The sequence below is a fragment of the Halictus rubicundus genome, chromosome 15, assembly GCF_050948215.1.
Source record: "Halictus rubicundus isolate RS-2024b chromosome 15, iyHalRubi1_principal, whole genome shotgun sequence".
In the NCBI taxonomy this organism is placed as follows: domain Eukaryota; kingdom Metazoa; phylum Arthropoda; class Insecta; order Hymenoptera; family Halictidae; genus Halictus; species Halictus rubicundus.
In genome coordinates, this window is record NC_135163.1 from 655886 (window position 1) to 669646 (window position 13761).

Consider the following 13761-nt stretch of genomic DNA (forward strand, 5'->3'; position numbering starts at 1 on the left):
AAGTGACTTGGCTCCTTCCAGCGGCGTTCTCGCGTCTTTTAGTTTTGAAATATAGTTTGTTACCAAAAACTTGCCATTCATTTCCTTCCATCCCTTTGGAAGGTAGACCCTCGAGCATAGTAATAATTCTTAGCGGGCACCTCGAGTGGGAATACATCATAAGCCTAAAAGATCACCGAAGATCTACCACGGGCATAGACAATACGTTTATGCCAAAGTAGACTAGGCGAACTGCAAAATAACAATGTCAGAAGAATTTATTAATACGGTAATATTGTCTTGCAATTATAAAAATTATTCAAAGAAGAAACAAATTTCTATTCGATTCGTGTGTTCTACAATGAATGCAGAAAATTTGCATGTCTTCAAAATTATTTTCTTTTCAAACTCCACGTGGAAAATAAGAAACAATTACAGATTTGCTTTCAGTAGACAACAATTTATAAGAAACACCAAATACAATTTTCGCTCGAAACATCGTTCGAATAGAGATCAGTAAATAACTTTTAAGTGTTACCGCGTTTTCATCAAATTGACTTATTTTCCAAGTATTTTACTCTGTCTCTCGAACGTCTGAAGTCGTTCAAATAATTGCAAGAGGGACTATGTTTTGGATACAGGGGATCTCATACTTTGCTAAACTCGTCATTCAGTAGTGTTTTGGAAAACTAAAAGATGCCATTAAACGAACAAGCAACAAAATAACCATCACACTTTAATGAAAAATTGTCCACTGGGGTTCCATTTAAAAGACATCCTTTCTATATCCTTCTAGGCCGACGACCACGGAGAATATCGGTTCCATAAAAACGGTATCGTGCGATAAACGTTTATTAAAAATTTTATGGGAAATATTTCCGACATGGTATCCGTGGGAATCGGAGGGAACGGTTGTGCCCCGTATGAATAGGCTTTTGTGTCTACACTTGTAAATTATTACTCGATCAACGGGAACGACCCACCATGTCACCCATGGATCCATAGAAATATTTAATCGAGCTTCCCCGTCGCGAGCTCTCGATACTTGTAATACAAACTCGAAACAGCCTCCAGGAAGCACGCTCCGAACTTCCTACGTGATTTCTAAAAGCGAATATGAAATCGATAAGCTATTCTTCTCGCCCGCCTCCTCTGGCTTTCTTGGTGCAAATCAAAATTTTAGGGATCCTACGAAATTTTTAACGCTCAGAAAACGGTAGGCTTTGCAAGAGAAATGCAAAAACTTTTTGCAAGCTTTTGCATTTTTTCAAGTTTTGTAGTGAAACTGATAGAAATACGTTTTCCATGTATCACTAGCTTTTGACTTGTTCAATATTGTCCAGAATATTCACGTCGACAAAATTTTACGAATGAAAATTTTATATAAATTTTACGAGAATAAATGATAGAACAAGCACAAAACCTACGCTTCTCAGTTGTACGGGGTGTTCCAAAATGATATGTCGCGACCACTATAGCGTGATTCTGCAGCTCTGGATCGGTGGAGATCTGTTTAAAAAATGGGCCACGAAATTGACCCTTTTTTTTTTGTTGAAATAATGTAGTCACATTGTAAGTAAAACTCACATCCGGAAATGTCGGGGCGTAGGCGCGGCGTTGCTTTGGCTGTTACAATGTAACAACTTGTAAAAAGCCTAATGAGTGTGCGTCATACGTCGAAATGACGATCGGAAGAAAAATGACGATCGACACGAGACGAGAGTGGGGAAGACGTTAGTTGCACGTCCACCCAAGGTTCAGTTCGACAAAAGAATCGGTTTGGGCAGGACATACCTGGTACATATAATAAGTTCGACAAAAGAGTCGGTTTAGGCAGGACATACCTGTTATAGATATTAAGTTCACAGTTCCAAGTTTTTATATTAAAGAAAGGACTTTATTCACTAACGTTGTGCTTTATGATAGGAGAAACACCATTCCTATCATATCCTCAACATTTTTCAAGGTCAAAATTTTGTTTATTGCATCCTATGGTACTCATCGCAAAGAACACAAGTCACAAACGAACTATAGGTCTCAAGTCAACCGTTTTCTTAAAAAACGACTTTAGGTTTCGTGAACTATTTTATTGCATATGGCAGGGTGCTTCAAAATGATATTATAGGTTCAGGATCACGATATAGTGGTTACGACATATAAGTTTGAAACACCCTGTACATGAGTTACTGAATAAGTATCATATGTGGAACTTAATTCATAAATGTATAATAACATTTCGTGATTTACATTTATTAAAATAGAAAATACATTAATGAACAGTGAAAAGTGAGAAAGTGGTCGTGAAATATATATCATATCGAAACTAAAAAAATTAACAATATTCAGTGGCGCAAATATTGAATGTGACAAGCAGAATCGTCAAATTATAACGAATTTATTGAAAACTCCAGAAAATTAGGGAAAAAGTATTCCGGACGTGAAAAACGGGCAATTACAAGAACAGGTCAGGATCTCGTCCAGGTATATAAAGTCACGAAATTTTTTATGGCGCCGTCATTACGTTATAAAAATCTCCTGGACGTTCTAGATATAATTATCCAGAGGCAAATAAAAATTTCATAGGACCAATGAGATTCTTGAAGCTTCCGATTCGAGGAACATTAGCGACGTATTAGCGAGGAACGAGTGGCGAGAAGTCCGCAGGAATTTTCGATTCGAGTTTAATGGACCTGTAAATCTGTCGATTCGTGAAGCCGTCTAGCGCGAATTATCCACTCTTGGGACCATAATGGAGAAAATAGACGGTGCCCGATGAAAGTTACGAGACGAGAAATTAATTCGTCGTCGGTACGGTTGAGTTTCGCGTTGTTTGCCGTGTAACAAATTCTGCCATTACGGGGCTGGGATTGCTCCGGGGCGAACCTCAAAATACTGAAAACAAATGAAAATATACACGATGACATGTATCTGGTGATACAGCTGCATAAAGGCTGATTCTACGTGAAAAATTGAGCTGAAAATATATGTAGAATAAAATTTGACCATTTTAGATTCGTTTTAGATACGGGTACACTTCATCAGTCTCGACTCAACGGATTTCACCGTAGACCAGTGTTGGGCACGGTTGGGGCCCCTCAAACGCTTGCTTCCCCTACCAACCTCTCTTTCATGCAGCGCGCACCTTCGACGCGTTTGCTGCTGTCTCGTGTCAAAGGGGACCCTCGCTCGCTCTGCCTATCCCCACCATTGATGCTCCCGTAGTCCCAATGTTTAGGCCTTGTCGTCACACGCTACGCAGTATGCGTGTTCGCTTCAACACGTTAAACGCCACGCCGATTTTACGTGCCGTTCCGTTCACGCCACCGTTAGTCGTCAAGCAGGCCCTACCGGTCCGTACGGACCGGCGAGGCGTAAATGGAAAGTCCCTAGGGACCGGCGCACAGTGCGGACAAGTCGGCACATCTCACTACATTTTTATTTGACGATGCACGAAAATTTCCTTTCGCAGAACTCTTTATTAGCAGGAAATGCACATTATTATTCATTTAAAAATCATTTAACAATTTTTTTATGCATAAAAATAATTTTTTTTTTCAACTTATTAATTTTATTGTTAAATTTAATTTTTTGTGTCTAATTACCATTGCATATGCATTAGTAACCAAATTTAGATTTTTGTGAAAAAATTTGGCCATGGAGGCACTCTCTAAAGTGCCAAAAATCGAAAAATGTTATATTATCTGTAAATGAGTGTGCAATAATAATTCTGTGTAATGGAAAGTGCTTACCAAGGAATATGCATTCTTTATACATTTAATAAAGTAGATTTATTTTTTGTACAAATTTTCAACGCTGGTTTTATTTGTTAATTGCATATAAAACTTCAAATTAACATAAAACAAAAACGGCAAAATATATCCTGAGTTTTATGCATATTCGGATACATTACTTATTATAGTTTAAGAATTTCATAGTTTTGTCTGCGACTTTTTGCGACTCTCAATTTTATAAACTTTTTAAGAAGTGTCCATACCTTTCCTTTAGGATCTATCGTGGAAAATTTGTTATTTTCTTTTTAAATGTATTAGTTATATTGTTAAATTTCATTTTTTGTGAATAATTAACAATAAGTATACATTTGTAAACAAATTTGGTTGTAAAAAAAGGTTGCCATTTGTTCGCCACAGTTACAGTGGCGAATTTACCGGGAAAGTTCAATATTCGTGTATATCACGATATGAAATACATTTCTTTTGCAAAACATGCGTATTAGGATGGAAATGGTTAATAATAATCATATAATAACCATATTTATGCACAATACAATTTTGCAATAATTATGTATCAATCATTTTTATGTATTTTTAATTTGTTTTTAATATATGTTTTATAACTATTGAAAAAGTAATAAGAATGTAGGGATAGATCGAAATGTGCAAGATCACGAGAGTCAATGATTTTGAGTCGCAATCAAAGTACTGAGAATGACTCGGATAGCGAAGCAGCAGCAGCATGGTCGGATAGCATTTTGTTGAGTTTATTCATTTTATTCACTAGTATTATAATTTGTTTAAGTTTATTATTGTTAATTTTACATATGGTTCATTTATTCATAATTTTGTTCTAAACTTCTTAGTTTTTAAAAATAAATTTGTTAATTTTTAATAGTAATTTTTTTTTCTAAAAATTTTTTTTTGTTAAAATTATAAACTATATTGGTAAATATAATTGTCTGTAAAAAATTTCCTCTATATATGCATTAATAACCGAACTACGAGAAGTGCCGAAAACTGGCGATTGTCCGCACTGAGCGGCGTGGCGGTTAACGTGTTAACCAATATTTCGTAAGAGCCGAAAATACTTGTAAAACGAGGCGTGCCCCTTCCACTTTGACCAATCAGCTCCGCATTCCTTTCTCGGGACTTCTTCTGTGTCACGCACAGTACCTTCGTAGCTGCTCGGGTCAAGCGAAGTGCGTCCTTTCTCCATAGCAACAGCGCTTACTGGAAAGGGACAGTGGGCGCTGCAGTGGGGACGGTTTTGTATTAAGGGGGCCGGCAGGCATTTGGCCTTGACTGTCACGCTATGTTACGCTGTGCCTTTTTTTCTAGACATTTTACGTCTTAAATAAGTAAGTAGTCAATTAAAAATGCATACCACCGTGTTTGTACATGTCTTTGCTACGTCTGTACAGAGCCATTTTTTCGATGCGAACAACATAATATTTCTTCCGCTTCAATATTGCAATGAGCAGTTTAGAAGTGGTCAATTGTGTTTCCTAAAAGTCCAATCTACGTCTGTATAGAGCCCAAATTGCGAATTTCTACCTCATCGTGGAGTAATTTGTAATATTCGGCAGAAAATTCGAATTCTGAAGCAAGTATGACGTCACAAAATGGCTGCCGCTGAAAGATTCTCTTAATTTCGAGAGATTTAGTGTTCGTATCGAAAAAAGGCTCTATACAGACGTAACAAAGACATGTACAAACACGGTGGTATGCATTTTTAATTGATTACTTACTTATTTAAGACGTAAAATGTCTAGAAAAAAGGCACAGGATAACATAGCGTGACAGTCAAGGCAAATGCCTGCCGGCCCCCTTAAGAGAATTCGGCTGGTTATCTTCGCATAGGTACCTCTTTTTCGCTCGGCACTAAAAGGGTTAATATTTTTATTCTATTTTACTATTCGGGAATTTTGTTAACTTAGAAATTGTTCGAAATGATGTCCACGATTTTGCATATAATAAGTTTTATTAAATTATATACTTAAAGGTAACTGAGAAAATTTTAGAAACGTATGATACTTCGCAATCTGAGTAAACACCATACCGCTTAACGTTTAAAGTCGATTTTTTCGAAAACGAAGTTTCAAATAAACAAGTTTTATTCGATACATTCGACTTGTTTTTTTACGTACCCCTATCCGGTTGTACCACCAGTTACACGACCCCGTGTAGGCGAAGGACTACCCATTAATGCGTTAAAAACACAGATTTAACTTTGTGCAGTCGAAAAGGTAGCGCGGTCGAAATGTTATATTTTTGTTAATCAATGCCGGGGCTTTTGTTCGATCGTGGAATTCAAAGGATTTTGTAATCGGGCTCACAGAGTCGCAGTTACGAACAATGGATTCCGTTAACAATGAAACCGTATTCCCGACGCATTCCGTTTTTCCATATAATAATATAACGCACATTTCTGACCGTAAATATAATCCGCTTTCCAAACCTATTTGTTTAACCCTTTGCACTCGAAGCTATTTTAACTCCAAAACGAAACATTTCTTCCGACCTAGAATATTTCCCTTATATATATATATTTTTTTAAGTTATACATACGAAAATGGAGCAATTTACTCGTACAATGCTGAAGTGTTTAGTAATTTATTGAATACAAACAAATTTAATAATATAAAAAATATTTTGAATAATGACACAGCAATCTTTAGTGGCGCCTTACAGTCGCCATTTGAGTCCTAAGTGCCAACTATTTCCGCGCTGGCTCTTTTCGATGACTCCTATCGACTCATTTTCCGATTTTCCACTTAGCAGTCTTGTGCAAATTATTTATTATAACTGAAAACAATTTGTCTATATTATTAAGAATTGAAATAACGAAAATAATTAAACATTTTTATTAGATTACAGGTGAAGAGGGAATGAATATACATGTACATAAGTGTCCATAACTACACCTTTGTGCATAGGTATGTATTGATATAATTATTGATTTGGTAAGATTTTTTAATGGTTAGATATATAAACAAAAATATGGGTATATGTATCAATGTACAAATGGACGATGAGTTAGATCATGATTTAAAATATAACTTGATAGATGTGAGTGTTATTCACTTTTTAAAAATAAAACGAAATGTTGGTCTTTTGTTAATAATATTTAAGTATGAAGGTAAATGTACTGATATTATAAATGCGAATTTTCCTTTTCTATATTGGCAAATTATGAAGGACAAAAAAGCTATACTCGTCGTAGTTGTAAAGAAAATGATACGGGGAATTGTTAAAAACGATTGCTGTTTGCAGAATTCATAAGTTGTTTTATGAGGTCAGTATCTTGATTGTTGTTTGGGATTTTATGTGGAATGAAATATGCGGAAGCTAAGAAAGTCTAAGAAAGTTGAAAAGAACGATCAAGGGTCGCAGCGGTTTCCACTATTTTTCGTACTTGAGCCTTGAATCCGTAGCGCGAGAGACTATGGGAATGCAAATGACAGTGACATGCACGATTGTGCAAATCGTTGCATACGGAAAACGGAATCGTCGACAGCGGAGAGGTATATCCGTGTCGTCGTTTGAGTGACGAGCGTGAAATTCTGCGTTCGAAAGCGGTTAGAGAAGTTGACAGGAGTATGACCGCCACCTCTGGCATTTGGATTACAAACATCCCCTAAACTGTGGGTCGGGTCTTACAATATCGAATAGACAACAGTGAAATAAACGAATTGCATACTAACTAAATTGTATGATTATGCAGAGAATTGTTTTGTTCTGGCTTCATATTTTTTAAAATGCAATGGTATCGTCTTACAACGCTGAATAAAGAATAAAGTAAACAACTTGCATATAAAATAGACTCTTCAGTCAGCTGAACATTTTTGGAAACAGAATAAACGATACAAAATATTCTTCGCGGCACAATTCAAAAGAAATAAAACAGAAAAAATAAAATATATTGATGAATTTTTCGGAGGAGTAAATATTTTTGGAAATAAAATGCACGTTCCTAAAGTATCGGTAAGGTAAACAGCAGACCAGGAAGATTTCAGAATAAAGCAAACATTAATTTCTGATAATTAATTGAATGCGAATAATGAAGACGTTACTTGCTAATTAATAATGCGATCGTATGTTATTCATGGGTTTCATAATTGATTGCATAAATATTTGATGTTCCTACTCTTGGTTCGTTATTTCCCAATACTCACATCGACATTATAATTAAATTGAAACCTGAAATTTATTTAATTCTTACAGGAACAATACCATATATTTTAAACGGATTATAAATGAAAATTCGTTACACATCTCTCTGCAAAATGTCCACCCATATAAATATAGAGCCTGCAGGTTTCAAGATGGCAACCTACAAGCACCACTTTCAACAAATATGGGCAGAATTTTTTCTACGAATTTTCTCTGCAAAAAAGCAGAGCGCTGCAGACCATTACGAGTTGTTTCTCGAAAAAATCGGGTGCACTGTTTCGGCCGGGATTTTTTACACGGTACACCGCGAGGCAAAAGACGCATCGCCGCGAGCTGGAAATGGCATTGTTGCGTATATGGTTTTACGATTTTACGAACAGTGAAAATAAAGCTGCTCATTCGGCCGTGTCTATGTTGCGTGTCGTTACTCTCGGCGCAGGAATGGAAACCGGAAATTTGTCGAGTCACGGGTTTCCGTTTTTACAATCTTTTCCATTGCGGCTCATTCGTCAAAGCCAGCCCGTATAGAGGGGCGAGAAGAAACGCGATATCGGCCCAAGGATTTCCCCCCCCCCCTCCCTCCCCAGGCTGTCTAGTGCGAACTGAGATGTCGATACCATTTTTCCACGTGGTTAATTTGATCACCTTCCAGGTGAGTTCCGAGGATTTCTCGCTATCTAGAGCGTCGCGATTTTTATGTTCAAATTTTATGCAGACTTACCTGGAAAAAAGTAAGAACATCACATTCGTCAATATCTTACTACTGAATTTTTATAAAACTGGTATTCTCGAAAATTTCCATGAAACATAGGTACTTTGTCGGATTCTTGGATATTTTCAATTTTTGTAACTATATTTGCCTCATCCAAAAAATCTGGAAAAATACACATTAATAATCAGACTAAGACGCAATTACCTTAATTATTTAAAGTAGTCATCCATTAACTTCGCTATAGAATCCCCAATTTTAAGTTTCTGGAATTTTTTAAAAATCTATTTTGCAGTCAAAAATTCGGAAGAAATTCATAGACGTATGTGATGTTAGGTAGAATGTTCATGAGTTTTTGCGTAATTTTTTGTTAATCATAGTATGAAAAAAGATCAATTTATTCGGGGGAACATTTGTCCGGCTGTACCCTTTCCTTTAAAAGCCGAAAGAATATTGCATGGTTGCGAAAGTTCGTCAGATTATAAAATAACGGAAGCACCTGCGGTTTGACAGTCTTGTCTCCAGTGCCTTACAGTGCTGTATAAATTTTAAACGACGCTTAAAATTCAACTAGGGTGTCTTGAGACTAATGTAATCTTATTTTTATTATAGCGCACTGACAGTAACGCGAATACGGATTTTGTAAAATCGACGTAAAGCTAACATTAATTTTGTTTCTATGCTTTCGTCTTGTCACTTCTACTTCCTTACTAAATTTACCGAAAAACAGTATAACAATTATTAGTACAGTTACCATAATTATAAAAATTATTAATACAGTTACTATAATTATAACAATTATTAGTACAGTTACTATAATTGTAACTATTAGGTTGTTCAATTTAGTATAGGTTATTGCAATGCAAATTGAACCTAGTTTTGAAAGAAAGCAAATTGCGCAGCTATGTAATTGGAAATTTAAGAAGTGATAAAATGTTAACGGAAAGTGGATCACGTTGTTTGTATATACCCGTGTTATTAAACAATATTAAACATTCATATTGCGAAAGAAACTTTTGGGACAACCTAATACGACGATTGCGATCGTCCGTTTTATTTCCCATATATCGCCTATTTGCATCAGCATCGTGTATCCGAAGAAATATCAAAACCGAGCAAGATGCGTATCATTGAAAAGAACCGGATATTGCGCTATGAATCACCGACGATATTACCGGTATAAAATATTTTAAGAGCGTGTCTCAAATGTACAAGTTTGAGCATCGAACGCAAAATTTACGTTCAGTTGCCCGCTGCGCTGCATGAGGTTCGACGGCGACCGAAAAAGGACTTTACCGTGTCCTGTCGCTTTCTTTTTCTCGTTCGGGTAATCACGAAGTGGCAACTATTTCCACTGTGCAGGATGCAAACGACTTTCGGTCGGTCTCGTGCTAGACAGCGGTTTCACAATCCGTCGCACAAGAAGCGCAAAGGCGACACGTGACACTTGAATCTCTCACCATGGCGGACCGTGTAACAACTATAATTCCGACTTCGAGCCTCGCTCATCGGGATCCCTTTCCTGTACACTCCAGCCGCTCACTCCATCAGTCTCTCCTTTTCTCTCTTTTCTTTCTACTGTTCACTTACTCTCTTTTCTATCGCTTTTCCTCTTCTCTCTCTCTCTCTCTCTCTCTCTCTCTCTCTCTCTCTCTCTCCCTCTCTCTCTCTCTCTCTCTCTCTCTCTCTCTCTCTCACCCATTAGTTCTACTTTTTCAAAATCTCGACGGGTGTGGATCGGAGCGAAATTGGGCCAGATTCAGGTACTGTGGTGTGTTCTCGTGCGACGCGGAGAAAGAGAGGATTGTCTAGTTGCCAGTCAGTCCTGGAAACGCGCTCAAAGCACCCTTTCTCCTCGGAATCTTTCCATTCCGCCGCGTAGCTTCTCGCAAGACGATTCCTTGGCGTGTTGCGAAAGTGTCCCTGCGCGGATGTTATAACGAGCGTCGTGCGTGTTACGCTTCTTTCCCGGAAAGCCCCTGGTGAAAGGATTATCCGAGCGGAAGTATCCTTTCGGAGTCAGAGTCTGGCGGAGAGAGGTTAATAGCGGCTGGTAACGATCGACGTTGGAGGACGTGGACGGATCCACGCCTGCCGAGAGCTGAAAATTCTAAAGACGACCGAGAAGAGCCTCTTCTCTCTCTCCCCCTCTCTCTTTCTCTCTCTCTCTCTCTCTCTCTCTCTCTCTCTCTCTCTCTCTGCTATCCAGTTATTCCTTTTCGGAGATTTAACTCGTTGAACGGCCGCAAGGCCTTAATTACACCCCGGCAGCAGAAGACTCTGGCCCCCCGGTGGCTCTGTTAATGGTCTACGTGGCCTGCAAAATTATTTCGTACGTCTGATTGCTCGCCTCAAGCGAAACGAAATCCCCTAACACGCTCTTGTGCTTCAACCGTTTTCCTAATTAGGTTTATAGGTCTGCGGTCCGGAATCGCACATGGTTCTCTCTGTGCTGCTTTTTTCGTCCACTGCCTCTCTTGTTTTGCTACTGGTTACCAATTTTCCCAGTTTGATTATTTATTTAGGCAAGAAGGTTGCCCTTTAGGAATGTATTGGATTGAGGCTCCCGTCCTGTCGCGTATGTCTTAAGCATAGTTTTATCTCGAAGACAAAACAAGCATTGATATATCAGTGTGTGACCTCAAAGTCACATGAAACTATACAGGATGTTAAAAAAACCATTGAATATTTATACGGTACATAGAACGTATTGTGCTGAATAAAAAAGCCTGAGTTAACATACGTCGAAAAGTCAACCGTTTCTGAGATATAAAAATTTTCATATGTCAGCATCATGATTACTGGCTTTAATTACTGACTTGATTACTGGCTTTCATATGTCAGCATCATGATTTCTGGCTTTAAGTATCGTCGCATACGATGTCTACCTCAGTGTTTATAAACCGCGTTATGTACGTCCTTAGCGTTGCTAGCGCAGTGTCATCAGGTTAAGACTTGTCTCCCACTCTACCCTCCACCTTCTACGACGCCATCCCCGCGCTTCCGCCGCGTCCTGGTCACGTGACGTGATGCACGCACCCAATTCACGTTGCGTCTACGCCTGCGTCGTGACTAACTCGGTAACGACAGAGAGAGGGTAACTGTGTTCCCCTCAATTTCCCCTTTCTGTACGACTCGCTCTCCACCGTCAGATTCCCCTCTCGCGACTCTCTGGAGGCACGTATGAGTGGCACGAGGGGATACATGAAGTCACATTATTCCCACTACGAGGTGAATCGCCACATGTGAATTTTTTAATTTCAGAGACATTTAACCGTAAAAAATTTTTGGCCCAAAGATACGATATAACTTTTACTTCAGCTATTTTTTTAATCTTTTGTCGTTTGCGATAAACACTCAGAAAGAAGGGCCTTTTCCAATCAAAGGGTTGATTTCTCTCTCTGAAAGTAAAAAAAAAAACGGGCATGAACGAACTACTGCCTAATTTCTTAGGTAGGTCTAATGAACCAGGATTCTCTTGTCCACGTGTCTCATTTACCACATAAATGCTGAATGGTTTTGTAAACACTCTGTCGAAACATTTTTCGAACACTCTGTTAAATAGTTCGAATATCTTAAAAATAATAGAAAATCTATAAAAAACGGTAATGAACCTTTCACTATATCGTTTTCTTCAGTGAAATGTGCTGTAATATCACTAGCGTAATAGGAAAGACGTAGATGTAAAATATTGAAAATCGACGGTGGAGAAGCGTTCACAATGAAAGGATAACGCGCAGAGGAGCCTTGGATTCTATTCTCGAACGGTTTAATTCGTCGGGTGGATTCAGAAATCTTCGACGCGTAAGCCTCGCTCTATTATCAAATTTCCTTTAGCGCTCTGTTCATTAAAGGCCTCGCTACGGGCCGGATAATAGCGCGGGATCACATGTCCTATACCGATAATAAACGCTTCCAAAGACGAAAAACAATGCTGAAGTTTCCTTTTGGCAATTCTCTCCTCGGTTCCACCGTTTCCCCCAGCGTACCGAGGAAGTTTATTCTCCATTGACCGCGCCGGCCGACGGAAGTGCCTCAAGTTATCCAACGATATCGACTTTTCGCCGAAAGCCGAAACGATTTATGGTTTCGGTAAAACCCCGCGGTTCGCGCTATTCGTGAAAAGCATTTCCATGTATAACGACATTCAGCCTCGATTAAATATCAACTTTTCGCGTCGACGCCGACGGAATCCCCCGTGTTTTCGTTTAAATTCCCTCGCTGACACCGTCTCTCTCTCTTTCTCTCTTTCTCTGTCTCTGTCTCTCTCTCTCTCTCTCTCTCTCTCTCTCTCTCTCGCCCTCTTCCTCTTTCTCTCTTGACGAACGAGACGGAGAAAAAGTTTGGAGAAAGTTAAATGACAGTGAATTACCGGATACTCGGAAGAACGACAGGCGGCGTTAGTTTCAACACGTTCCTCGGTGAAATGTCTGGCCAGCAGAGTCCATTAACAAATTCGGTGCAGTCGCTCACAGTGAAAATCTTATCTAATCGACTCATATTTTAGCTAACAACAAGTTTAGCAAAAGGACAAGGATCTTAGCAAAAATTGAATTACCAATTTCTAGTTTATCATATATTCAGGTTGAAGTTCCGAAAATCGGCCAAATCGGATTGAGATCAAATCTTGCACATAGCCTCATTTTGAATTAAACACATGTTTCCCAAAAGGATTTTTGACGACTCGAAAAATTGTATCATATTAGTATAATTTTCTACCTTACCGGCATAATGCTTCAATTAGGCGCCGTTTCCGAACTTGTTATTATGATATGATTATGTCTAACTTTTATTGTTTTATAAGCATGGTTGAACGTGGCGGTAGATATTCGTTGGAAATGTGTCCAGGCAATAAAAGAGACGCGAACACATTGATTCGCTTGATACAAAATCATGTTGAAATTGGTACGCCTGTAAGGTAGAGAATGACAATAAAATGATTAAAAAATTTTTTTCGACTCGTCAAAAATACTTTTGGGAAACGTGCGTTTAATGCAAGATGAGGCTATGTACAAAATTTGAGCTCAATCCGACTTGATCGATTTTCGGAACTTTAGCCTTATAACTATTAATATTATAATTATTATTTTTCTTTACACGCATTTCTCTTTTGGTTTGAATCTGTACGTATACAGTAACGGGAATGAAATCGGGTGTCTTATAATG